The 10463-nt window shown below is 42.7% G+C and overlaps 1 protein-coding gene across 7 annotated transcripts in view; it reads left to right on the top strand.

Moving 5' to 3' along the window:
• Positions 1-2518: 2518 nt before the first annotated feature.
• The window catches only part of ITSN2 (intersectin 2), an 83000-nt gene continuing 75055 nt past the window's right edge, over positions 2519-10463 (top strand). For 5 of the 7 annotated variants that reach the window (XM_027640897.1, XM_027640895.1, XM_027640896.1 and 2 more), the window contains exon 1: positions 2519-2602. The gene's annotated coding sequence lies outside the window, so the exon portion shown is untranslated. Of the gene's footprint in view, positions 2603-2860; positions 2934-9574; positions 9607-10463 lie in introns of those variants that run through there. The other 2 variants (XM_027640892.1, XM_027640891.1) reach the window with 2 other exon arrangements.

The raw sequence follows: 10463 nt of genomic DNA, 5'->3' as shown, positions 1-10463 counted from the left end.
AAGGAGGTGATTCTAAAAACCCACCTGGAGTACTGTGTCCAGCTCTGGGGTCCTCAGCACAAGAAAGATGTGGACCTCTTAGAGCGGGTCCAGAGGAGATAATGAAGACGAGCAGAGAGCTGGAGTACCTTTGTTATGAAGAAAGGCTGAGAGATTTGGGGTTGTTCAGCCTGGAGAAGAGAAGGTTCCAGGGAGACCTTGTTGTGGCCTTTCAGTGCTTAAAGGAGGCCTATGAGAAAGATGGTGACAGACTTTTCCATGGAGCCTGTTGCAATAGGAGAAGGGGTAATGGTTTTAAACTGAAAGAGGGTTGATTTAGATTAGATCTAAGAAAGAACAATGAAGGTGGTAAAACAGTGGCAGAGAGGTGGTTGCTGCCCCATCCCTGGAAGTGTTCAAGGCCAGGTTGGATGGGGTTCTGAGCAACCTGATTTAGTTGAAGATGTCCCTGCTTATTGCAGGGGGTGTGGACTAGATAACCTTTAAAGCTCCCATCCAACCCAAACTAATTTTTCTGACTGCAGTTTTGTCTCAAAGGAGGCATTAGGCAACATCCATAGTGATCTCAAATGCTGCTTTCCTATAGGAATCCTGTCATATTTATGGAACCAAGTATCCCAATGTCCTTTATACAATTCCCACTTTATGTACTTTGTCACCTCGAACTCAGTGGTTAAGCACAGACACAGCCCAAGTCCATTTGCTTGCTGGGACGTGGCAGTTACATAACTACAGAGGAAAGGAACTGAGAGGTTCCTTGAGAAGTCATCTAGGTCAATGTTCAAGGCAGGATCAACTGTATTTACAGAACTGCTCACAGATATCTGTCAAACCTGTTCTTAGGGTCTTCCCTTCTCAATACTTAACTACTGTAATAAGTAACCTGATCTGTTTCTTCCTATGAGAAGAAACGTTTATCTGGTTTATTGTTATCTTAATCCACTCTACAATGGCCTTTTTGAACCTGGAAACTGTTGTCTGATGCAAGTACTTGTGTTCAATCCAGAGAGACTGGAGATGTTGCCTACACAACAAAGTCACATTTAGAACTGCTCTATCACTATGATGTGTACTGAACAGATTAAAGGCTGTGTTTTAAGAGGCGTTAGAAAGTAATTCAAGCAGCAGATGTCAGATGAGAGACTTTTTAACAGAGGAGCCTGTTCTTGACCCAGGGCCACTCTGTTATCCCAATTAATTATTTGGAATTATATGAAGCACTGCTCATGAAATCCGCCGACTACTTTAAAACAGCCAAAGGCCACCTAGGCTGGTGGCCACCAAGTGATTTAAATCACAGAGTCAGCAAGTGCCCCTTGAACAACGTGTTTAATCCACCTACATGGCAAATATCTGTGCATCAAAGCTGAGGTTGCTGTCTGTGCGTAGGAACAAAAATACAAAGCATGCTTTTGGGCTGGCAGTGAGGAAGGAGAATGTTGCATCTTCAAAAGCAATGAATCAGATGAGGGCTGAGGAGGTCACGAGGGGTAAATGCATGAATGCGAGCTGCCAGTCCAGTGTGGCAGCTGCACCAGCAAACTGCAAACATCAGGTGTCTAAACACAAATACCAACGAGCAGCATGTGCTAGTACGTGGCCATGACCATTGCGTGGCACAATAACGTGACTGTTCCGGAACCACGATGAATGACAGAAGGTGTAACAAACTGGAAAGGCTCATTAAGAACCCAGAAGAATGAGTCAGCGGAAAAATCTGCTCTCTACGAATGTGATAGGTAATTATCTACACGGCAAAAGCATAGAAAGGTGCTGTAATTGCCTATGCATGACGAGATCTGCTCGCTGAGGAAAGAAGATGTCTAGTGTATAAAAAGGATGGCATTTTTTCATGTTTTTCCTTCCTAAAGGATTCTTTGATTTTTAGAAAGATAAAGCCCTGAAACTCTACATATTTCAGTACACTGAGCCTGGTGTCAGTCGAATTTAGATCCTTGTGCCATCCCCCTCCTCACTGGTTGCGGGTGTCCCAGCGGGACACACTTCCCATGGAAAAGCACCAACGGTGCTGTAAACCCACTCTCAGGTGGAAAAATCAGCTTAATCTGAGTCCTGCCTGTGCAGAACGACCAAACCAGAGGCCACAGCTTCCAGTCGAGATAGGACTGGGATACAGCCAGAAAACTAAGGAAAAGGTAACTTATGGAGCAGATAGGGAGACAGCGGTTGGGAATCGAGCGAGAAAAATGTAAGCAAGGATGGAGATAAATTCCCTGTCAGTCGGGTCTTTAAGCAGCAGCTGTTCCTGTGTGCAGCAAAGGCACCGACGGGCTCGGTGCCCACAGCAGCGCTTGGTGACCCTGGGCCAGACCGGGGGGCGCAGCATCCTGGGACACAGCCACCCCTCACTCGGGCTCCGGCCGCGCACTCCTCGCACCGGGAAGCGGAGGGAAAGGGGGGAAGGGGAGTGAAGGGCAGCGCGGATCGGGCGCCCAGCGGCGCCCTCAGCCCGTGCCCGGCGGCCCCGCTCCCGCCCCCGTTTCCTCCCCCGCCCCCGCCGCCATGTTGTGGGGCTGAGCCGCCGCGGGAGGCGGAGGAGCCGCAGCCCGAGTGGAGCCGCCGCTCGCGGGCAGCGCAACAGGTACCGGCGGGGCGGCCGCGGGCCCCGCGCCCGGCGGAGCTGGGCAGGCGGAGGGGAGCGCGGGGGGCCGAGCTGCCGGGCGGGACAGGAGCGCTCCGGGGTTCTGCTGCCCCGAGCCGCTTTAGTTATGTTTGTTCCCCTTATTTGAGGCTGGTGGGGTTTGGGTTTGTTTGGGGGTTTGGGGAGGTTTTTTTCGAATTTTTTTTTTTTTTTCTGGTGGGTTTGGACGGTAGCGGCGGTGGCTCTCACTGCCAGCGCTGCTGCTCTCCTGTGCTCCATTACTGCTCTGCCAGCGGAGAAATCCCGGTGCCCGTGCCCAAACAGCTCCGAGGTGAGGTGACTGAGGTGACTCGGACGTGTTTTTAGACCCCGGTTTGTTGCGGTGGTGGTGGTTTTGATGCCTTGTAGCTACGGTGGAAACCCGGAGTTCGGAGAGATCGAACTGGTTTCTGCAGTTAAAGTTTGCGAAGTGTTTTGTCTGTAAATAGACTGGCTTTTCTTGGTCTCGACTTCTCCCCGCGGCATGTCGTAAATTCAGAAAATAAAATGTGGTTGAGGTACGTGATTCGGTTCCTTAAACATCAAGGTACCATTTTGAATACGGTAAATGGTTTTCACAGCAGCTGGGGCTTTGACATCTGTCACACTGCAGAACTCGAAAGTAGATCGTGCTTTAGATAGTGCCTGCGATCTTTTAAGTTATTTTCTCAAGCGTTTCTCTTAAGCATCAGTTGGAAATTCCCCATCTAAAACACTGGAATGAGAAGTCCCTTGCGCCGGGGCTGCCCTGTCCTGTGCATCGCTCTTTTGGGAACATGATGTTTTTTAAACTCCTTTTCTGTTCGTGCCGGCCTGTGGTGGCAGCAGCTCCCGCGCCGAACTCGGGAAAACACAGAGCATGTGAAGCAGTACGTGGTGTGGGTAACATCAGCGGTACATAAAATGCAGCTTGCTTTCAAGAGTTTTAAATTGTTCGTCTGAAATTTGGTTGTCAGAAGCATCTACATCTGCTGATGCGATGATGATGTTTAGAACTAATGAGCACTAGGAACTAAATGGATAAAGAGCCAGCTGGGCTTCATTCCTCTACCAAACCTGGTTCATTTTTGTTTCCTCGTTTCCTCTCTACCTCCCCTGTTTGGTTTCTTTGTATTTTTTTATTCTGACTGAGCTGGGAGGGGCGTTCACACCGCCATACCTCTGGGTATTTAGAGAAGTCCTGCTTCAGGCTCCATGTGATGTAAAGAGAATTGCATGATCCATGCAAACATGGATTTAGACTGCTGTGTGCTCTCTATTGAACAGAAATTTTTTTGTCAGATTAGCCTCCTAACTCAGATGCCTAAATTAGATCAAATGAATGTGCTTATCCTTTTAATTACTATCCTGAGAGAATTGCATTTACTTTTTTCTCCTCTGTCTGTACAAGATCTGGGGTATGGAATGTGTCCCTGGCTGAATTGTAGCTGTCACTGTAATGGAAACAAGGAGTACATTCCTGTAGCAGTAACAATATAAGAAAAACTGGGTGCATATGGCTTGTTTGTGCTAATCATAAAAATAATTGGGTTATCTACTATAGGTGCGGGTCAAAACAACAAAGCTTTATGGCTGTTTATTTTTTTAACCATTCTTCTTGTAAGCAGAAAAATGCCTTGTCACATCAAGGCAGAAGTGACCCATGGGATGATTTTAAACTGTGTTGATGAGACGGCTTTATTTGTTGAGATTCAGGTATTACAGTGACTTTGACTACAGCAGTTCTTACAGCAGGGGTTTTTGCAACTATTTCTGTTGTATAATGTTGAAAATTGAATTAGTTTCATGCCATAGGAAAGAGCAGCTGTGAAAAATGAAGCTAAGTTGTGTAGGTGACAGTATTTCTTCAGTGAGCTGCTTCTCAGGAGCTGGTGAGGAAAACGGGGCAGCATTTGGAAAGTGAAAGGTGATGCTTTGCTTGAGGCATTATCAAAAACCTTCACCCCCCTTGAAAACAGGTGGCTGTCAGGAAAAGACCTTGGGATGAGTTCCTGAAGAGCAGTGTAGTCCAGAGCACTAGTTCTTCTTCCAAATTGAGACAGAGGTCTCTGGTCTGTTTGGTTAACAGTTTACAAGTAAATTATCTGCTGTTACCTCAAAAGACTCAGTATGTAAAATTTGTGAAAACAGATTTTCATGAGTTTTTTCTTTTAAAGGCCAGAGCTGTTCTCTTTGCCTTTTGAAAACTAGTTCAGAAGTTGGATTGGACATCTTTATTTCTAATGTTAATTTCTGGCCTATTTTCACTTGAAAGGAAAGATCTCTGACATCTCAGTTTTTAAAATAGCTTTTAACTGCTTCCATTTGTTTTTATTAACCTGAAATGTAGTTACAGAATAATATTTTTTTGAAGAGACTTCTGGAGATCACCTGGTCCAATTCTTGTGAAAAGCATGGCCAGATCAGATTATGTCCCTCAGAGCCATGTCTGGTTGTGTTTGGATTATTTCCAAGGGTGGAGATCCCACCAATTCACTGGGCAGCCCTCCCCAGTTTGGTGTCCATGCTTGCTCAGAGTGCATCCCATCCCATTGCCCAGATTACCAGTGAAGACATTAAACAGTATTGGCCATGGTATCAATTCCTGGGGAACATCAATAGTTCCAAACAGATGGATTTTGGAATACTGATGACAGCTCTTTGAGTCTGCTGATCACGGACATTTTCTACTCAGATTACAGTGAACCTTTTCAAACTATATTCCACCAGTCTGGCTCTAAGGATACTGTGAGAGACCTTATTAAAAGCCTTCAGAGAGTCAAAACAAGCTGCTGTGCCCTCATTCACAGAGCCAGTCATCTCAACACAGAAAGCCATGAGATATTGGATGTGGTTCATCCTGGATGGACGGTGGCAGTTGCCCATCACCTTTTTGTTCTTCAGGCATCTGCAGGTGACTCACAAGGGGATTTGCTCCATTATTTTTCCAGGGACTGAAGTAAGATTTAGCACCTTCTTGTATTGGTGTACTGGCCCTTCCAGAAGATGAGTCTGATGTTTGCCTTTTTCCCGTCATCAAGATCCTTGATCAGTCACCAGGGCCTCCCATAAATCACAGAGCTTGGTCTTGCACTGACATTACCCAGTGTTCCTGGCAGCACTGGGCCTGTGATTTGTTCCATATATATGTATGCAACTGCTCTAATTCCTTGTTTTCAAGTTATTTTGACTTCCAAAAGCTGTCTTCAGTTCGTTGTAATGCCACATCTTTTGGCAAAGGATAGTAGATGATGGATCCTGCCATGTTTTTAAGTTTTGGGGGGAAGCTTGGTTTAGACACTGTGAAAACACTGGTTTAGTCCTGTGAAAGTTGTGAGAGCAATAGTTTGCTGACTAGTGTTGCTTTTAGATTGGAGGGGTCATGTCATGTGTCTGAATGATGTGGGAAAGTTAGTGACCTTGCTTGAGCTTTTTCGTCTTAGGTGATGATTGGTGATTTTTAAGATAACAAAGATAAAGTCGAGCTAATTAGAGAGTTCTCTTTTTTTATGACTGAGCTGTTTCAAGAACTATCACATATCAGTAAAACTCTTAACACAAAGTGTACTTTGAGGTTCAGAGGTTGATCCTAGGTATGAGGTGATATAGGGTAGTTACTGTATTCCTTTTACCTTTAAAAACATATTATCACCCTTTAATTTCACCTTTTAAAATTGCATTTTCCTTATGTACATTCGTTGGTGATAGATGACATAACAGTCTATTTTGCGGGGAAGCACTCCTGTTAGAGTGCCTGGTTGGATTTTTGGAAGTGCTAAGCAGCTGTTTTAAGTGATCCTGAAATTTTCAAGTGCTTGGTTGCAAATATTGCGAGTACCTGATTACCTCTGGAAATGGTGTTTTTGAATCCTGATCAGTATAGAACTGGGAGGCTTATACTATGTTTGAGTTCAAGTTCCTTCCAGTGACAGACCAGTGTAAGCCAAAATTTTAAGCCAGCTGTGAGCAGTGAAGCCTTGTTTTCTGTGGCTGTTTGAGATTAATGAGATGTGAGCTTGTGTTGAGTTTTTTCACGCTGTTGGTATATTTAGAGCAGCTTTTGGCATGTGGATTCTCTGGTGTCTAATATTGGTACTCAAACACACAGAAGTCTTTCTCTTCACTGAGGGCGCTAAATTTGGTTGTGCTTTCTCTGGTTGCCTGTTTTCATGAATCTTGTAGACACTTAAGATCTTTGCAAAGTACACCCCTCAGTTGAGCTTAGTTCACGTTGGATGATGGGATTCATCAAAGTACATGTTAACTACTCGTCTCTTCTACCCTTAGAATGCCAGGCTAAGAATTTGAGCATCCTGGTTGCTTGGTTCCTATATTATAACTGCTTTCATTAATTCATTTGTCTTACTTGTCTTATCAGGATGGTTGTGGGGTTTGTTGTTTCTGGTTTATTTTTATTCTCGATTTATTTAAGGATAAGCCTCTAGAAAATGAGATAGGGGATTTTATTTTGTCAGTTCTTCTTACTTCCACACATTCTTTGTTGTATTGCCCATTGCAGGATGGTACAGAGACTGTAGTAACTTGTTTTTCTGGTATTGTTGTGACGTTAGCACCAAATGTTATAAAGGTGAGGATTAGGTCACATAAAAATTATAAAGTAAAAATGGAGCTGATGAAATGTCATTTTTCTTTAAATTGGGAATATTTAGAACTTTGTCAGTATAGGAAAGCAGCCTGGCCAGCTTGGTTACTTGGATCCTGGAGTTAGAATAATGGATTGAACATTAATATATAGATGAGCACAGTGTTGTGTAACTCTTATTTTCAGAACAACACATGAAATTCAAATGATGTAACATGATGACAGTAGCAGGACAAAGTGTTGGCATTACCTTATAGAGCACAAGTACCTGAGAACTATTTTTAAATATTTTGGCAGTTACAGATAGTTGAAAAGGCATGGTTGATCCAGAAAAGTCACAGCTTCTTCGGAATAGCAATTCTGAGAGCAGCCAGTTTGACTTAAGACATTTTGATATGGGATGTTGTGGCTTCAGCTTCAGAAGTAGCTGGTAAATAATTCTGAACTGGCTCTTCTAGTGAAAATATTCGAGGCTGATGCAAGTGGAGCTTGTGAAATGCTGTGGCATCAGTCATGAGCGATATCTGCAGTTAGTGATTCAGCAGCATACACATTAAGTAAGGGAAGAACAGGAAATGGGAGTTAACTCATTTTTGTTTCTAAAAGTACTACAGTTGGAATGCGAAAAAAAAGAGCTGTTATGACTATATTAATAAATGTATTTAAAAAATCAAAACTGATTTAAGTACTATTAGTCTTACCTTCCAAAGGTCAAGAATTTTACTAGTCAAAATCTAAAACTCTTGCTTTTTCCATTACACTCTTACGAGTTTCTTGAGGTAGGACAAGTCTCTGAGATACTTTTGTCCCTCAGGACGTTACGTGATGTTGAGATGTGTGTCTAACACAGGTGATAATTGATTCCCTAAGTTCATTACATTAATTTGTGGTGGTTAAAACATTATTACTCTATGCTGTAGAGCTCAGTGGTAAAGGTTTGAAGAGACCAAATTTCAACTGGATGCTTTGAAGGACTTCTTGGTAATAGAGTGCGGGTGACACTTGTGGATGGGAGTGGGGTTGGGAATGGGGAGTGCATTTTTACCTATCTGAAATAATGCTACCTAATTATTTTTCCCTGTTTTGACGACCTTATGCTGCTCTTTTCTTTTTCTCTCACGAGGTTTCCCTGTTTTTTTGATTCATCAGAGATAAACACCATTGCTTTGCTTTGAAGGCCTCTTGTGGCCTTTCTCCTCTCTGCTTGTCATCTCATTCAGTTTTGAGAAGTTGTGTGTGATGGTTTTGTGCACCTGACCAGCTTGAAAATACACAGCTAAAATGTAAATTCAGTCTCACTGAATGTTTTACCTTCATTAGTTTTATAAATGGTGAGAGATTGTTTTCTGCTGAGCACAGAGATTGCCCATGTATCTGTTGTTTTATGCTCAGCTTATAGCAGTCCCTTAGATGTTCTGTATGTTTTGCACTATTATCTGGGGCTGAAAGCTGAGCAGCAAGTCAAATAGCATCTCTTCTGTTGTAAGGAGAAGATAACATTAAGAATTATTCTGTTAAATTTTTTTTTTCCCTCTGTTAGGAGGCAGATTTTGCTTCTGATGGAAGGACAGGAGTGGGCTCAAAAATTTCCTCTTAAGATTGCAAGATTTCAAATGAATAAACATAAAAATAATAGGCTCTGAATGTTTCCAGTCATGGTTGAAGTAAGAAAATAATGAAAAGAAGAGAAAACTCATCAAATACTTATGTCCTGCCTAAGCCCACATTGACATAAATTAAGAGTTGAAACGTGGAAGTTGAGAACTGCAGGTTTCAAGATGTGTAGACCTCACCAAACAGCATTTTAGAGTGCTTGTACAATGCTTGCAAATAATTAGGTGTGAGAATTGGTGTGTCTCAAAAGAGGATCTAGAAAAAACAGCATATGGAATGGGGAGTCATGTAAATTAGAAAGTAGGAAGCAAAAAAAGGCACGAGTGTATTTTAAGTTACCACCCGTTCAGGAGCAAGTGTATCTCACTCAGCTCTTTGGAAAGGTTACGTTGTGCAGGCTTCTCAAAGGTAGAAGCTCAGAGCCTTTAAAAAAACTCAAAGTTATAAATAGTCTACACTCTCCTTTTTGCTATTTTTCTTTTCCATTTTAAGCAAAGCAAGCAGAGGGAGTGATGTCTGTCTGTGTCTGGGATCAGATTAGTGAATGTGTTCTTCCAGGGCGTGACAGAGCTGAGTTCAATTCCCATCTTTTCCTGAGGAAGTTCATGTACATGTCTCCTGGGAGAAAGGCCAGGGATTTAAATAGTGAGCTTCCTGAAGTGGGATTCTCATTCCCTCCCTCAGAATAATTTCTACTTCGCAAAGAAGAATCAGAGCTGGACGGGCATGGACAGAGAGAGAGAGGGACCTGCAGATTTCTGTCTTAATGGTAAAGAATTTCACTTAGGAGATTGAAATCCTGAGTTGACATTACTATTTCAAACACTGCTCATGAGTTTCCTTGAATGACTGTGCAGTAAAATAGGGGAAAACCTTCTCCTAGGAGGAAGGAAAGATCAGCTTTAATCTTCAGAGACAGAGGAGAGAGCTGAACTGTGTCTTGATACTTTGAATGGGCGCTTTCACAGCTGAGCAGCTGTGTAAGAAACAGAGTAAACCCAGCAATACTGACCACACAATTCTGTTTTTTGAACAGAAACAGAGATTCCTGTATTTTGCATGGTCAGTATGTTCAGAGAGCCTGTTAGCTGGGCAAGGTGGGCAGAAGGATATTTGTCAAAAAAATACTTTTTGTGTTCTGTCTGGATAACTGTTGGGAAGGAAGTTGCTCTTTCACAGTGAGCAAGGAAGGGACTTTGTACCATAGGGGTAAGAAGTAAAATATTTAACCCTTTTTTTTTTTTTCTTCTTGGAATGTCAAAATATTAACTTGGGCTTTCAGTACTGCTATCCACAGTGGCAGAGGAGAGCAGGAAGAGCCAGCAATGTGCTACCCGGGATAGACTTCTCTGTTTTGTCACTGATGTCATTCATTCGTTATCAGAGTGGGTGGACTTCATGAAGTTGGGCACAGTGCATTTTGAAAAGGCCATGTCACTGTGTATAACTCCACTGTATAAAGGAGATAAATGCTTGGCCTGACAAAATATTCTGACGTTTTTCTTTGGGTTTTTTTTTTCTTTTTTTTTTCTTTTTTTTTTTTTAATTAGTAAACTGTCCTACCAATATGTCTTGCAAAAAGATAAATTGTATTCTGTGCTGGTTAATAGTGCCTTACTAATGCAT

The sequence above is a fragment of the Corapipo altera genome, unplaced genomic scaffold, assembly GCF_003945725.1.
Source record: "Corapipo altera isolate COAL_440 unplaced genomic scaffold, ASM394572v1 46, whole genome shotgun sequence".
Lineage (NCBI taxonomy): Eukaryota > Metazoa > Chordata > Aves > Passeriformes > Pipridae > Corapipo > Corapipo altera.
This window is presented reverse-complemented; position numbering and strand designations above follow the sequence as displayed.